This window comes from Hemitrygon akajei, unplaced genomic scaffold (genome assembly GCF_048418815.1).
Source record: "Hemitrygon akajei unplaced genomic scaffold, sHemAka1.3 Scf000085, whole genome shotgun sequence".
Lineage (NCBI taxonomy): Eukaryota > Metazoa > Chordata > Chondrichthyes > Myliobatiformes > Dasyatidae > Hemitrygon > Hemitrygon akajei.
In genome coordinates this window covers 2,506,261-2,520,716 of record NW_027331971.1, presented here as the reverse complement: position 1 = coordinate 2,520,716, position 14,456 = coordinate 2,506,261, and the positions used below count along the sequence as shown (strand labels likewise).

Here is a 14,456-nt window from a genome sequence, read left to right as displayed (position 1 = left end):
CGTCATGAAACATCTGACAACCGATGTAATTGGGATGATATCGGTTGGAGCTGCCAGCAAGCAGCAAGGGCAGATAGGATGCCCGACCCACTGGTGCGATGTACTGAGGCTAGGGCTGATATTGAGCAGGGTCTTTAGAACAGTGCAGTGACCAGTGTTTTCTGTTGCAACTGACGGGAAGATAGACATTTTAAGCGGGAGTGCGAAAAATACTATTCCTGAAGGGTTACTGGGACCAAGCTCCGATGTATCTCGGCGGATTGATGGTGTTGATGCTGGAGCCATAACGGACACAGAATCTGAAGTTAATTTGCTTTATAGATCCATTTACAACCGGCGTCCGACGCATTTGCCATTGACTCCAGTGAGTGCCCTTGATATTCCAGGGGTGAGTACTGATGTGTACCCCTACGTTGGTTACTTTTCGTTGAAGCTGGAATTTACGAATGCAGATGCTGGAATAACTGAGACAACTGACACACCATCGTCAGTCTGCCCGGATTGCATTGAAACGGATGCAACTTTTATTATTCTGAGAAGGCTCCTAGGAGCATGCGAAGAGAGAAACAGAAAGAATATTTTGTCATGGTCCGGTCCGTGAAGTTCGCATTCCGGTTCACGGTCCGGTCCATATTTTATTCCAGGTTTTCAGTGTTTCCCCAGTTTCAGTTCAGGCAGCTGATTCTCCTTTGTGCTGGCTTCATAAATAGCTTCAGGATTCAGCCTCTGGCTGCTGGATTGTTCCTGTCCAAAGTCCCCGTCTGTATCCCTTCCTTTAAACTTCCTGCCTGGAGCCTTGCCTTGCCATGCCTCTGCCTGGAGCCTTGCCTCGTACAGGGCGTCGCCTCGTCTTGCCTCGCCTGGAGCTTTGCCTTGCTTCGTCTTACCTCTACCTGGAGCCTTGATTCGCCTTGCCTTGTTCTGTTTAATGAGTCCCGGTCCTACGTCCTGTACCCAAGGAGGGGTCCCGGCTCGGTGTTCCATGTTCCTGTCTGTCACTAGTGTCTGTGTTCTGCGTTTCCGTCCCTTCCTCGAACAAATCAAGGCTTCGGAGTCTCGTCCAGACCCAGACACGTCCTATGTCCTTGTCCTGTCCAAGCTCCGGCTCTGTGTCCTCGTCTTATCGATGTGCTTCGCCCAGCCTGGTGCTAGAGACATGAGTGATAGACACGGGGAGACAGGGTCCAGTAGTCGGTCGAGAGACATGAGTGATAGACACGGGGAGACAGGGTCCAGTAGTCGGTCGAGAGACATGAGTGATAGACACCGGAAGAGGCCGTCCCGTAGCCTGTAAGCGTCACAAGGGGTGGTTGATGGGGGAACAACTCACTCTCCTGAATTCCATTGAATAGAGACCCTGAACCATCACATGCTTCTCGCATGACAAAGCTTTCAACCCTGGAATAATTTTCTAAACCACCTTTGAACCGTCTACAGTGACAGTACACCCTGACTTCTATGCCCATTCTGCTCATCTTCCTCGGTCCTTTTGTAGCCTTCCCATTTCCTCCAGATTTCCTGCACCTCCACCTATCTTCATCTAGCCCTCAAACCTGTCCGTAAGATCATCAATTCCAACTTCCAAGTCATTGGAAGGCAGGGAACCGTACTCTCTCCGGTCCTGTTCACCCTGTACACATCAGACTTCCAATATAACTCGGAGTCCTGCCATGTGCAGAAGTTCGCTGATGACACGGCCATTGTGGGGTGTGTCAGGAATGGACAGGAGGAGGAGTATAGGAAACTGATACAGGACTTTGTGATATGGTGCAACTCAAACTACCTGCGTCTCAATATCACCAAGACCAAGGAGATGGTGGTGGACTTTAGGAGATCTAGCACTCATATGGAGCCAGTGATCATTAATGGAGAATGTGTGGAGCAGGTTAAGACCTACAAGTATCTGGGAGTACAGTTAGACGAGAAGCTAGACTGGACTGCCAACACAAATGCCTTGTGCAGGAAGGCACAGAGTCGACTGTACTTCCTAAGAAGGTTGGCGTCATTCAATGTCTGTAGTGAGATGCTGAAGATGCTCTATAGGTCAGTTGTGGAGAGCGCCCTCTTCTTTGTGGTGGCGTGTTGGGGAGGAAGCATTAAGAAGAGGGACGCCTCACGTCTTAATAAGCTGGTAAGGAAGGCGGGCTCTGTCGTGGGCAAAGTACTGGAGAGTTTAACATCGGTAGCTGAGCGAAGGGCGCTGAGTAGGCTACGGTCAATTATGGAAAACTCTGAACATCCTCTACATAGCACCATCCAGAGACAGAGAAGCAGTTTCAGCGACAGGTTACTATCGATGCAATGCTCCTCAGACAGGATGAAGAGGTCAATACTCCCCAATGCCATTAGGCTTTACAATTCTACCGCCAGGACTTAAGAACTTTTTAAAAGCTATTATTAATGCTTTTTGAGATAGTGATTTAGATGCATATCATATTTTTTACTGAGTTAAGTATTGTATGTAATTAGTTTTGCTACAACAAGTGTATGGGACATTGGAAAAAAAGTTGAATTTCCCCGTGGGGATGAATAAAGTATCTATCTATCTATCTATCTATCTATCTATCTATCTATCTATCTATCTATCTATCTATCTATCTATCTATCTATCTATCTATCTATCTATCTATCTATCTATCTATCTATCTATCTGTCTATCTATCTATTAACATATAGAACCAAAGCATTCATCCATCAGTTCTATTGAATCCTGCGTTTCTGTTTTATATTGTGCTACCTCAATTGCAACTTTCTTTACGTTTAATATAATATGTTTATATTGTCCAGATTTTATTCTTATAACTTCCGAAATCATATTTATATCATATGAAATTTCATCAAAAGGTGATAATGTACTCACGTGCTCATCCATTGAACATTCTGACAACCAGTCATTTCACTTTAAAAGCTATTCTGTATTGATTAGCTGAGTATGCCAGGAGGAGCTCAGCAGACCAGGCAGCATCTGTGGAAAAACGTAAACAGTCGGCGTTTTGGGCCGAGATTCTTCACTGTGAAATTGTTTCTGAAGAAATCACTTACCCAGAATTCGGTATACATTGATCTGTTGTAATGCGATGTACAGTGTCAAAACACAAAACCTTATCTTCCAACCAGTTTTCTAATCCACATCAACACCCCAGGTGTCTTTTTTTTTGGCAGAAATAACATCACCTCTATTGAATGCTTATAGACAAATTATGTCAGGAGTAGGATTCGAACCCACGACCCCAGATGGAGACCAGAACACTCCATTTTGTTGGAAATACTTTCATTCCTTGAGTCTGGCGCCTTAGACCACTCGGCCATCCTGACAACTTTTGAGTTGTATTTGTGAACGGAATGAATGTCCGATTTGTAAGCAAAGTTATATACACACAAACACGCATTTCGCCCTGCATATCGGAAATGAAGGCGAGAGGTTAACAGCTTCTGTGGAGAGTGAAGCTGTATAACAATTACAAATCGAAGACTCGTGAGACGCGTCTCTGCAAGAACTTGAGAAGGACTTTTATTGAGATGGATGAGAACGCTTGGAAGACTCATCGCTTTCACATTTAGGGAAGCGGAGAAATAAACGTTTATAGACAGGACTGAATCTGAAAACATTGGGTGGGATTTGATCGTGACAACAGAAACTGAACATAGGAGGTTCAATTGTACCGTGCAACGCTGCTTTACAGATGGATGCTGGTAAGTAGACTATAAGGCCTAGTTATCTGATGATTATGGAAGGAAGCCAAAACGAAATAAAGTTCACTAGAACATAAGACATCGTGCAGAAAGGCCGTTCGGTCTCCAGGGTTTGCTTCATCATTCCGTCATGGATGAGTTATTACAGTCAGAATGCTGTTCAGACTTGTCGGCCAATGTTTAATCTGACGGAGAGTAAACAGAAGCAGGGTGTTTTGAAAGTTAGACCAGATGCCTTTCTGAGAGATAAGACGCTTTAGAGAACGTAATTCGCTCAGGTTCTCTGATCCAGTGGTAACGGCACTGAACACATTAAAGTAAGGCAGGGACAAGCGGGGCAGCCATTGTCTAAGTAAAAGGCTCCTCGCAGGATGTGGAAGGCGGGGAGACGTCCAGAGTTCCTGATGACGACACCTGCGGAAAGTGCACACAGCTGAATTGTGTAACAATCCGCCCTAAGGTGTTCGAGTTGAATCTGGATAAACTCCGGTTCATTCAGAGTCATGGGCGTGATGGGCCAGGACATATAGAGTGGTGGGACAGCCAGCGTAAATCAGAGGAATGCTTGATATAGACTGTAATTTCCCAGAGCTCGGATGGGAGCACTGTATTACAGGACTGTTTGCTGCCGGCTGTGATTTTCCAGAACTAGGATGTTGCCGCTTTCTCGCAGGACTGTTGATGCCGGCTGTAATTGCCCGGACTTCGGATGCTGTCGCTGTCTCGAAGGATTGATAGTATAAACTGTAATTCCATCGTCGTTGTTTGTTTGTTTTTGTTTTTTTGAACGTTTAGCGTTACTTTCTGTTATCAAAATCTTTGCACATCCTGTCAACGTTTTCACTCGCTCACACATTCCACCAAAACAACTACGCGTTACTGTCACTAAATCAGCAGCAGCCATTTTGCTACCTAACGCATGTCTTCATATTCCTACCAAAACAACATATTTTTCTTGTACTCTTTCCCTGTTTCATTAACTCAATCAACTCAGACCATGCGAAAAATCTATCGGAGCAAAATTAGGACATTTGGCCCACCGAGTCTGTTCCGTGATTAGATCATGCCTGATTCATTTTCCCTCTCAGCCCGAATCTCCTGCCTTCTCCCCGTAAGTCTCTACCTTAAGTATGCATAAAGAATTGGCCTCCACAGCTGCTGTAGGAACGAATTCCACAGATTTAGAATCCTCTAGTTAAAGATATTCCTCCTCATCTCCGTTTTAAAAGGACGCCCTCAATTCTGAGGCTGTGCCCTCTGGTTCTAAACGCCCCCAGGGTCAGCAGCAAGGTAAGTGAACAAGCCATTCTCAACTATGTCAGTAAAGGGTTGGGGTGGTCTCTATTTGATTAACTACAAAAACCTCTGCCCGGCAGCACACCCTTCCGAGCTGTCCAGTCGATCGCTGGCCCGACCTCTGAAAGGGCCCAGCAGATTTGTATTCACTGACCATCCTGACTGGGGGTGAGTGCCCTTTCTCAGTCTGCCGTGCGATCGCTGCATTGTCACCTGATATCTGCTGTAACCAGGATCCCTCCCCTTCCATTTACACAATATGTTTTTATTTCTATCCTACGTTGTACAACTGATCATCTACCTTCAGCAATCAGCCTACATTACAGAATACCGTTACAATATACTTTAACTGCTATTCACAGCGTTCTGCAACGCTCTCTGGGTCTTTAGCATCTATGAAGAGGAACAGAGTCGACGTTTGGAACGAGACGCATCCATTAGAGAATTAACACTGACCCTTCGGGACGTTTGTGACGAGACGCATCCATTAGAGAATTAACAATGACCCTTCGGGACGTTTGTGACGAGACGCATCCATTAGAGAATTAACACTGACCCTTCGGGACGTTTGTGACGAGACCCATCCATTAGAGAATTAACACTGACCCTTCGGGACGTTTGTGACGAGACGCATCCATTAGAGAATTAACACTGACCCTTCGGGACGTTTGTGACGAGACGCATCCATTAGAGAATTAACACTGACCCTTCGGGACGTTTGTGACGAGACGCATCCATTAGAGAATTAACACTGACCCTTCGGGACGTTTGGGACGAGACTACCCATTAGAGAATTAACACTGACCCTTCGGGACGTTTGTGACGAGACGCATCCATTAGAGAATTAACACTGACCCTTCGGGACGTTTGGGACGAGACGCATCCATTGGAGAATTAACACTGACCATTCGGGACGTTTGTGACGAGACGCATCCATTAGAGAATTAACACTGACCCTTCGGGACGTTTGGGACGAGACGCATCCATTGGAGAATTAACACTGACCCTTCGGGACGTTTGTGACGAGACGCATCCATTAGAGAATTAACACTGACCCTTCGGGACGTTTGGGACGAGACGCATCCATTGGAGAATTAACACTGACCCTTCGGGACGTTTGTGACGAGACGCATCCATTAGAGAATTAACACTGACCCTTCGGGACGTTAGTGACGAGACGCATCCATTAGAGAATTAACACTGACCCTTCGGGACGTTTGTGACGAGACGCATCCATTAGAGTATTAACACTGACACTTCGGGACGTTTGTGACGAGACGCATCCATTAGAGAATTAACACTGACCCTTCGGGACGTTTGTGACGAGATGCATCCATTAGAGAACTAACACTGACCCTTCGGGACGTTTGTGACGAGACGCATCCATTAGAGAATTAACACTGACCCTTCGGGACGTTTGTGACGAGACGCATCCATTCGAGAATTAACACTGACCCTTCGGGACGTTTGGGACGAGACGCATCCATTAGAGAATTAACACTGACCCTTCGGGACGTTTGTGACGAGACGCATCCATTAGAGAATTAATACTGACCCTTCGGGACGTTTAGGACGAGACGCATCCATTAGAGAATTAACACTGACCCTTCGGTACGTTTGTGACGAGACGCATCCATTAGAGAATTAATACTGACCCTTCGGGACGTTAGTGACGAGACGCATCCATTAGAGAATTAACACTGACCCTTCGGGACGTTTGTGACGAGACGCATCCATTAGAGTATTAACACTGACACTTCGGGACGTTTGTGACGAGACGCATCCATTAGAGAATTAACACTGACCCTTCGGGACGTGGATCCACACCTGGTGTCATGATATGGGTTTGTGAGAGCGAACGCTTTTCGGAGTTCTCACAGATTTGGGTTGTCTACGGATTTGGAGCTGTGACGAATCTGAAAGTTGTTTCATTTATAGAAACGCCAATAATTAAATTAATTTTGATCTCTATTCTTGTGTTTTATTTCAGGTTAAGGCAGACACTATCTGAACTATTTAAATAATTCTTATTTTGGGCTACATGCAGGGTTCCCATTGGGTCTGCACATGGATTTTGGCCTGCTCTCTTGTTTAAGGATGTGTGCAGTTTGGAGGATGGATGAGGATATGGGAATGCGCTCAGATTTAAGTGGAATTGAGGATACACACACATTTGGGCGCATCAGCGGATTTGGAGCTCCACACGAATTTTGGGCTGTGTGCAGATTTTAATGTCGAGGCAGCCATTTCTAGAACTGGGATAATCTGAAGTTCATGTGGGGGGTGTCAGCACAGATTCCGCTGTCTCAGCAGATTTGGGGTTGAACACAAATTTCGGGCTGCTTGCCGAGGGCCCGTTATGACCACCTGCCTGTAAATCCTTTTGTCACCCTCACGCTCTCCATGACTGGACGAAGGTCATCGAGCTGCATCTGCAGTTCCCTAAATCTCTCCCTCAGGAGCTGCAGCTCGACACACCTGGTGCACATATGGCCGTCCGTGAGGCTGGGAAACTCGAGGTCCACCCATATCTGACACTGAGCACAGAAAGCTGGGCTCACACACTCGCCTCGTCCCGTCACCGCCTAGGTCCGTTGAGCCAAAGCCCTTTCACTCTGCTGTCTCTTACTCCGCTGCCCGCTCCGACGCTGCCCTCTGGATACGGTTGCCTCCTGTTTAAACCTTTCGCGCTCTACAGGCTGACGTCACGCGCCTACACAGTCTCGCCTCTCTTTAACCTGAGTGGTAACAAAAAACTACCTTCGCTCCGAAAAATCAGTAGTTCACTCTCCCCCTTCTTGCTCCCGAATCATATTTCGAGGAGAAAAAAGTCTCCTACCAGTGCGCTTCCAATTAAGGTGTGAGGGGACAATTTTAAAGGAGATGTCAGGCCAGTTGATGTTTTTTCCTTCAGAGAGTTTTGGTTGACTGGAATGCAAAGCCGATGATAGTGGTGGAGGCAATCACAATAGCAACGTTAAAGAGATTCTTAGGTCGACCTTTGAAAGGGTGAAAAATGGCAGGACATGGACGTTGTGTACGGATTGAACCAAACGAGATGACTTCACTTGACCATCATTGAGATGTACCCAGTACCAATAGCTTCACTTACAGGGACTCTTCATCTCATGCTCTCGACATCTATTACTTAATTTTCATGTTATTTGCACAGTTGATTGTTCTCTGCACATTGGTTGAACTTCCATGTAGGTGCGGTCTTCCATTGATTCTGTTATGGATATAATTCTATAAATATATTGAGTATATCCACAGAAATAAATGTATTTTGTTAATTGGGCATTTGATTGTTAATTTATCCAACTCAGCACAATAGTGTCGACTAAAGATCCGTTGCTTCATATTTCAAGTATATCTGCCTCCATACATTCAGCTGACAGCCCTTTCTATGTAGGACACCCTCTGGGTAATGACGTTATCCCCTGGGTATGTTCTAAAACTTTCCCCTCTCAACTTGAATACAAATGTTGTAGTTTTGATACACTAATACAGGGAAATACCTGCTTCATTCTCCATATCTATGCCCCACATGAGTTTTCACATCTTTCTGATTCATCCCGCAAAGGGACAAAGTCCTGACCTGTTCAGTGTCTCCCCATAGCTGTGGCCGTTGAGTCCAGGCAATATTCTCCAAATTGTCTGCAGCTTAATGATGATGCTCCTGTGACCAAGTAAGGTTTCATCAGAATCTTGTAGTATTTCTGCACTACAACATCCCAATCTGATGAAGGCCAATGGGCCAAGAACCACCTGAACGGACAATATACGTGGCATAGATAAGGAGAATGGTAACAATCTTTCCCCCGGGGCCAGTGAGTTGAAATCTGAAGGAAATGGGTTTAAGCTGAGGGACGACAACAGGGGAAGGCGTTGACAGAGCAATTGTCTGATGCAGGTACAGTAACTATGTTGATGTCAGGCTCATGCATAGTTCTAAACGAGCATACGCTGGCAAATAGCTCTTTGAAACTTGGACAGCGTGGACCGTCCAGGCCAAAGTGCTACACAGCTCTGTGAAAGAATGCGTGGGGCAGAGCGAGGTTAGAAACGGGTTTCTCACTAGGATCACCACCCTCACATCCTCCTTTATGGTGAATGAATTTGTAGAGGATGCTTCCGATGGTGGGAGTGTCTAACCTTGGAGGGTACAATCTCAGAAATGAGTCCGTCAATTTAGAACTGAGTTGAGGAGGATTGTTTTCAGCGAGAAAGCAGTGAATCGGTGGAATTATTTGCCGCAGGCAGCTGTAGAAGCCAAATCTTTAATTATATTTAAGACAGATGTTGATATATTCCTGCTTGGTCAGGGTATGAAGGAATATGGTCGGGGGGTGTGAGCGCTGCCGACGACTGGGACTGAAAGGAGAAATGGAACAGCCATGCTGAAATGGTGGAGCCGGCTTGATAGGCTAATACTGCTGTTATGTCTTATGGCATTTTAGTAACGTACTCTATATTCCGAAATATACCACTACCTCTAGCACTCCCGATCTGCCTCCAATTCAACACCTCTCACGCGACGTTCCAATGTCGCCCTTCCCAACATCCTTTGCTCCCATCAGGTTTATAAACTCACTTTCCACTCCATTTTGGCGTATACAGCACTGACAAATGTTTTAGCCTCCCTGGCTTTATGCGCAGCACTGTAATTCCATGCAGAGTTTACCGTGGATCTTCTGCAAAACCTGATGCCTCTGAAATTTCCAATAAACAGTGTGCTTTGCTCAACCGCTGCTTATATGAATTTGTGTTTACCACAAGACGTTATCAGAATACGAACGATGGAGAGGTAACATCTGTTGAAACGCACAGACGCATATTAAAAATAAACTGATGGCAGCAAGGCTGAGGTGACAGAAGATGATGGGACTGGGTAATGGAAACAATTTTCTATAGTCTGACACCTCATCGAGAAATTTCTATTACCAAACCCTTCCCGTTAATCCTGCCTTCAAAACGTCTGCTTTGCAAATATCTCTTGAGACACAACCACCTGTTTACTGAAATAAGCAACCAAAGTGAACTGCTAAATTATCTGACCTTCCCTGTTGTTGAAAGGCTCTGTCTTTAAACTTATTCACCCGTCAATATCCGTTTTGTAACATCGGAACTCCGGCCTGTCCAGGAGCCATTCCTCTCCTTGTGATTGTGAAGTTTCTGTGATAATTTGGAGTTTAATCAACCAGTGTAACAATTACGTCAGCTCATTGACCATTTGCCCAGTTTCCTACTTGAACTGTATGAAGTGTGCAATCTTGCGCCGATTTTGGATTTAAGAATGGCCTGTCACATGATTGTTTGAATATCTGAATACTTTGCCAAACCTTATCCTGAAAACTCTTTTGCTTGAAAACTCCGCTGAATTGCAATTGAACATGGACGTTATTTACACAGATGGCCATTTAATGTAAACACATACTTCATTCTATTCTTCAGCGCTTCTCTGAATTTCCTCTGTGTCAGTGTATAGATACAAGTGTTAGTGCACATACTCAGAATTTGCAACATGTAATAAAATTGTTGTAGTATATATACCGAGGAACTCAAATATCTGTCTTGATAAGAATAGTTTTGTGCTTGCCATTTCAGGGAATGAGCTACATAGGGCATCCAAAATAATATGAAATTAGCGGATATTGCAAACAACAAAATCATCGATTTTCGGCGGTTTTCTACCTCGGTATCCTTCTGATTATCACATTTCTTCCGAAGCCCTCTGTGGACTCTATTTTCCGTAATCATATGCCTTACTGTTCACCCATTGAACACTAGGATTAAGCCGATTGGTAGCAACGGTGTTAAAATGCTATCCAGTAATTCGATTCCTTTCCGCACTAGTGAAGTAACGTATTCATATGTGGATACGCAACGCCCTGTTATGTTGTCAATGATGACGTAAGGTTCAACGGCAAAGTGAGCATCTGCCACAGCTCACTATAACCACCATCACGATAACCACCGTTGCTGTTCCCTTAGTCCAGTATCGTTCCCGGAGCTTTCGACAACATATTGCAATGAAATGATCCAAGGTAAAACTGACCGTAAACCAAACAGGATAGTCCCTTGTTATCACCCGAAATACAAGAGTCAGAGCACATACAGGAGTGATGTGCAGAGATCTAAAATACATGTAGATATTGTTGGTCTGTTCCACTAAACCGAAAACTATAACCACCATCAGATCCGCTGTTGCCATTCCAACCAGGTAACGGGTGATGCATTTGGAGAGTCCGCATTTTCCCCGAGATAGGATCACAATCGCCGTTAAATTAACTACAATAAATTTGAAAAGAAAAATAACACGGAATTATTGTTAGCTGCAACTCTCTAGATGCACATCATTCTTCCGATAATAAGCAGGATATGTTTTTTTTTTGTTTTGGAAGGGAAAAGCAGAAATTCAATGTGTGTTGACTCCGTCCGCGCACTGCGATTGGTGGACGATAATGGACAGGAGTGGCAGTAGGTTGGCGCCGTTTCGATAGTTTGGAGCCGGGGCCATGATTTCCACTACTCACGTACTGGTGAGCTGTCGATCGCTCCAGTAAACGACACAATTTCCATAATTAGAATGAACCAGCTGAAGAGATTTAATATAGTGAAATTCACGGGGTTCAATGTATAAGCTAAAATTTAGTGATTTTCGGAAGAACAGTCCAGAGTGTCGACATCCGACTGGACGGTCATTCGAAAGAGCAGACGATCTGCAAAACCGACCACTGTCGCTTCCGAATGACGAAAAAGATCAAACTATAAAACTATGACAATATTGACAATAAAGTATTTGACAAAACTGTGGGGGAAAAAAATCACTTGGAAAAAATATAGACGCTGAATAAAATGTATCAGATGTTTTAATCCTGAATTTGGGAAACACGTTTCAGACGAGGGTAGCATCTGTGCTAAGTAAATGTCCGACCAATGCAGGGAAACAAAAGCAAGAAGATGGCATCATACATAGTGTGACCAGCTCCAGTAACTTACCTGGGATACCAATCGCTACAATTGTTGGATAGAAGATGCTCGCGATGTAGTAAATCAATGGATATCCCATATTCCGTCAGAGGCAGCTTTCAGTTGTACGCAACGTTCCAAGTGCTGAAATGGGCTGGTGATCGGTTTCACAGACTTGTACGCAAGTGAGAGTAATTCCACTGAGATAATTAGTGTGACTGTCATGTCAGTCACAAAAGAGAGAACCAGTTACATAAACACTGACATTAACGTCTTTTGCTCACTCTATCACTGTACCATAAAGTAGTCTCCCCAAGGTATGTTAGAAGTTATTAACTTTTAAACAAATGATAATATGAAGATTGCTAATTTAATTTCCAAGATACCAGGCTTCAGCTGCTGAAATGGGACATTTTATGATCAGTGTTGTTTCTAACAAATACAGACATCCTGAACAATCAACATGGATAATCAACTTCAAACAGATTTATTTTGTCACATTCGGCCGAGCACATTCGCTTCTGACATTGGGTGCGAGACTTTAGCTCGGTAGGTGACATGGAGTACACTTTATCGAAGGGGGAGATAGGATCATTTTTTCTTTCGATCGTTCTGGTAATTTCGAATCATTTGAATCACAGAAGTCACTGTAACAGAAATGACATATATCACAATAGACCACGCTGTACGTATGTTCTTCGAAGCATGTGAAAGAGATCGAGAGCAATATTCAATAGACAATAGGTGCAGAAGTAGACTATTCGGCCCTTCGAGCCTACACCGCCATTTTGAGATCATGGCTGATTATCTACTATCAATACCCGGTTCCTGCCTTGTCCCCATATCTCTTGATTCCCCTATCCATAAGATACATATCTAACTCCTTCTTGACAGCATCCAGAGAATTGGCCTCCACTGCCTTCCGAGGCAGTGCATTCCAGACCCCCACAACTCTCTGGGAGAAGATGTTTTTCCTTAACTCTGTCCTAAATGACCTACCCCTTATTCTCAAACCATGCCCTCTGGCACTGGACTCTCCCAGCATCTGGAACATATTTCCTGCCTCTATCTTGTCCAATCCCTTAATAATCTTATATGTTGCAATCAGATCCCCTCTAAATCTCCTTAATCCAGCGTGTACAAGCCCAGTCTATCAAACCTCTCTGCGTAAGATAGTCCTGACATCCCAGGAATTAACCTTGTGAATCTACGCTGCACTTCCTCTACAGCCAGGATGTCCTTCTTTAAACCTGGAGACCAAAATTGTACACAATATTCCAGGTGTGGTCTCACCAGGGCTCTGTACGAATCTAAAAGGAGTTCCTTGCTCTTGTACTCAATTCCCTTTGTAATAAAGGCCAACATTCATTTAGCCTTCTTCACTGCCTCCTGCAACTGCTCAATCACCTTCAGTGACTGATGAGCAAACACTCCTAGATCTCTTTGTATTTCTCACTTACATAACTTTACACCGTTCTGATAATTATCTGACTTCCTGTTCTTATTCCGAAAGTGGATAACCTCACACTTATTCACATTAAACGTCGTCTGCCAAGTATCTGCCCACTCACCCAGCCTATCCAAGTCACCCCGAATTCTCCCAACATCCTCATCACATGTCGCACTGCCACCCAGCTTAGTATCATCAGCAAATTTGCTGATGTTATTCTCAATGCCTTCATCTAAATCGTTGACGTAAATCATAAACAGCTGTGGTCCCAATACCGAGCCCTGTGGCACCCCACGAGTCAGCACCTGCCATTTGGAGAAACACCCATTCACCGTTACCCTTTGCTTTCTATCTGCCAATCAGTTTTCTATCCATGTCAATGTCTTCCCCCCAATGCCATGAGCTTTGATTTTACCCACCAATCTCCTATGTGGGACCTTATCAAATGCCTTCTCAAAATCGAGGTACACTACATCGACTGGATCTCCCTTGTCTAACTTCCTGGTTACATCCTCAAAAAACTGCAATAGGTTAGTCAAGCATGATATGCCCTTGGTAAATCCATGCTGGCTCGGCCCAATCCTATCACTGCTATCTAGATATGCCACTATTTCATCCTTAATAATGGACTCTAGCATCTTCCCCAATACTGATGTTAGGCTGACAGGTCGATAGTTCTCTGTTTTCTCCTCCCTCCTTTCTTAAAAAGTGGGATAACATTAGCCATTCTCCAATCCTTAGGAACTGATCCTGAATCTAAGTAACATTGGAAAATGATTACCAATGCATCCGCAATTTCCAGGGCCACCTCCTTTAGTACCCTAGGATGCAGACCATCTGGACCTGGGGATTTGTCAGCCTTCAGTCCCATCAGTCTACTCATCACCGTTTCCTCCCAAATGTCAATCTGTTTCATTTCCTCTGTTACCCTATGTCCTTGGCCGATCTATACATCTGGGAGATTGCTTGTGTCTTCCTTAGTGAAGACAGATCTAAAGTACTTATTAAATTCTTCTGCCATTTCTCTGTTTCCCATAACAATTTC

General features: G+C 44.5%; 1 non-coding gene across 1 annotated transcript; it reads right to left on the bottom strand.

Annotated features, from left to right (window-relative positions):
- Window positions 1–3,201: 3,201 nt before the first annotated feature.
- trnal-caa (transfer RNA leucine (anticodon CAA)) lies at window positions 3,202–3,315 on the bottom strand. Its single transcript has 2 exons — window positions 3,278–3,315; window positions 3,202–3,236 (listed from the first exon to the last, which is right to left on the bottom strand). It is a non-coding gene; the product is annotated as a tRNA-Leu (tRNA).
- Between the last annotated feature and the right edge of the window lie 11,141 nt (window positions 3,316–14,456).